Source organism: Canis lupus, chromosome 32 (genome assembly GCF_003254725.2).
Source record: "Canis lupus dingo isolate Sandy chromosome 32, ASM325472v2, whole genome shotgun sequence".
Lineage (NCBI taxonomy): Eukaryota > Metazoa > Chordata > Mammalia > Carnivora > Canidae > Canis > Canis lupus.
In genome coordinates this window covers 10,772,491-10,775,799 of record NC_064274.1, presented here as the reverse complement: position 1 = coordinate 10,775,799, position 3,309 = coordinate 10,772,491, and positions in this window count along the sequence as shown.

The window sequence follows — 3,309 nt, the reverse complement described above, 5'->3', positions numbered from 1 at the left end:
CTTATTATTATGAGCTCTGAGTAATGTATATAATTGTTGAATCACTATATTGTATACCTGAAACTAGTATAACACTGTGTGTTAACTGTGCTAGAATTAAAAAACAAACAAAAGAAACAAAAAACAAGACCAAAAATGCCCTCATGGATACACACAGATCAGTGGGGTTGATTGTGGTAATGAGAGCAAGAGAGAAGAGGGATTTGGGGATTATTTTAGTTTTTTAATTAATTCCAACAGTTTATACATCTTGAGGTCAGTTTCTATTAATTTCTATTAATTAATTTATACATCTTGAGGTCAGTTTCTATTAATTAATTAATTCTATTAATTTAATTAATTCAGTTTTTCTTGATTTTGTGTTCACTATTTCCTGCTTCTTGGTATGTCTAGAAAAATTTTAATTTTGTGCAGAACATTGTGAATAATACGATGTTTACAAATTTTTAAAAATAAGTAAATGTTGGGATGCCTGGGTGGCTCAGTGGTTGAGTATCTGTCTGCCTTCAGCTCAGGTCCTGATCCTGGATCGAGTCCCGCATCGGACTCCCTGCATGGAGCCTGCTTCTCCCTCTGCCTGTGTCTCTGCCTCTCTCTGTGTGTCTCTCATGAATAAATAAATAAAATCTTAAAAATATTTTTAAAAATAAGTAAATGTTTCTTCTGGCAAGAAGGATGATGGTGGGGATGAGTGTGGCAGAGGATACTCCTTTTCATTACAAGCCTTGTTAAAAATCTGAGTATATACATTTCTCTGATAAAAATTTAAATTAAATTATAAAAAGGCAGATTGTTAAAAATTGATGCTACTTGGAGCAGTTGTCAAACAGTATATAATAAAATAGAAAAATGATTACTTGATAAATCTATTTTATTTAACAATTTTTTAAAGTGTTTTATTCTGGCTAGTTCAGGTACCCTCTGAATTTGAAGAAAGAGCAAAGGAATAAGTCATTCATGAAAATAAATCTGATCCATGACCCTGGAACAAAGAGAAATCAGGTAACTACACCTATTGTGTGAGCATTGCATAATGTATAGGATTGTTGAATCACTATATTGTGCTCCAGAACCTACTATAACATTGTCTATCAATTATAATTCAATAGTTAAAAAAAAGATCTCATTTTTTAAAAACTTATCTTTATTTATTTATTTATTTATTTATTTATTTATTTATTTATTTATTTATTTATTTTATTATTTTTAAGTAGGTTCCACACCCAGTGTGGAGCCCAATGCAGGCTTGAACTCACAACCCTATGATCAACACCTGAGCTGAGATTAAGAATAGGATACTTAACTGACTGAGTCACCCAGGTGCTCAATAGTAAAAAAAAAAAAATTTAAATCAGGAAAGGCCTAAGGCAATTTAATCAGTGGGTCAACAGGGGGTCATTAATAGGCACAAGGCTCTGATTTGCCTTCTGCTCACCAAAGCTCATTTGTCATGGAAGTCATGTTTCAGGGAACTCTGAGTCATTTTGCAGCAAGAATAGACACATCTTCTCCTTCCTTCCTAAAAGGGAAGTAGCATAAAATTCTCAGTGTCAGAAGAAGTAAGAGGAAAAAAATGTTAAATATTTGTAAAGTATTTAAAATGGAATAAAACTGGAAAAGAGAGAGAACACAAGTGCACTACAGAAAATTTTATAACTTGGCAATTTTTATTATTATATAAGCCTTGGGCAAATGACTCTGAAGTCTCATCCAAGATGGATTTAATACCAATCCAGGAAAATAACTCTGTAAATTCCCCAAGCATTTAAAATAAAAAAGTAATCTTCAAAGTCCTTCATATAAATATCAGCTAAAAAAGTAAAACACAGAGATCGTCCAAGAAAGAGAACTACTGGAATGAACGAAAGGACAAAACCTCCTATCCTCCCCTCAAAGATTAATGATACAACAATGATGAGGGGGAAATGCATTTCCCTATGATCTATTCTTGGTCACATACCCATTAATAGTTTGTCCTCCCCATCACCTACTAATATCATGCTTAATAATGTATATCAGGGATCCCTGGGTGGCTCAGCGGTTTAGTGCCTGCCTTTGGCCAGGGAGTGATCCTGGAGTCCCAGGATCGAGTCCCACGTTGGGCTCCTGACATGGAGCCTGCTTCTCCTTCCTCCTGTGTCTCTGTCTCTCTCTCTCTCTCTCTCTGTCTCTCTCTCTCTGTCTATCATAAATAAATAAATCTTTAAAAAAATAATGTATATCAAGTACACTGGAGACTGTCTTTACAACACATAATGGGAAAACAGCAACAGTGGCCTTCTCCTCCCTCCTTTCTTTTTGTTCTTCCCCTTATTCTTCCTCCATCTTTTCAAACAATGTGTTGAAATAGGGACAAGTAGAGAAGCAGAATAAGGAGAATGATGAGGGATGAGAGCATGAAGTATCTCAGCTTTGCTTTTACAGCAATAAAGAGAAATTCATTAATTACACTAGGAGAGCTTCTGCATCAAATTAGAGTCTTAAGGGAAAGAGATGCGACCAAAAATCATTACCAAATCAACAATATTTGGGTCAAAGGTGAAGTATTTCTCTGTCTGTAGAGCCTGTAAAAATTTTCCCATTGAGGTTATTTGAAGGTATTTGGCAAAACCAACTAAAAAAGATTGACTACAAGAGTAAAGATGAAATATTACTTCCTCCCAAAATATGGCACTAAGTAGTTCCGGCCATAGCATGACCTTTCCAAATCTGTTTTTCTAGTGCATTGAAGTGGAAAAATAGAATTCACCAGAATTCCCTTCAGGGACAATGCTGTATTTGGACAGAAGAGAAGCCTTGTCAAACCTGTGAATGTTGGAAGCTCAGAAATTGAGAGTATTTGAATGTGGGTAGAACACCATATGTAGGACAAGGGGATGGATTTTGTGGTAGTTTCAGAAAAGGAAGAGAGAGACACAGAGAAGTGGTAGTAGGAGGAAAACAAAAATCCACGATGTGACATCTCTTTAAGACTACCACCACAATTCTTCATGCAGATCTATAGGGAAAAATCATGAAAGGCTTGAGGTTAGTGAGTAGAAAGTGGTAAATGTACAGATTTCATCTACAGGATCTCGTTGGGGCTTATCAAAGATGCATCTGAAGGCAAGAAGAGGAATGCTGAAAGCAGAGGAAAGCATGAGGAATCAGGAAGTCATCAGACCCTCATGGACCATGATATTGGGCTTTTGAACCAAGCTTAGGCTACTCTTTGAGGGGCCGGGTCCCCAAATGAGATACAGGTAACACATTATTTGCTTGTTGGCTGAGTAAAGAGGCAGAGCAGAAAAAGAAAGCGTTTATTTGAGA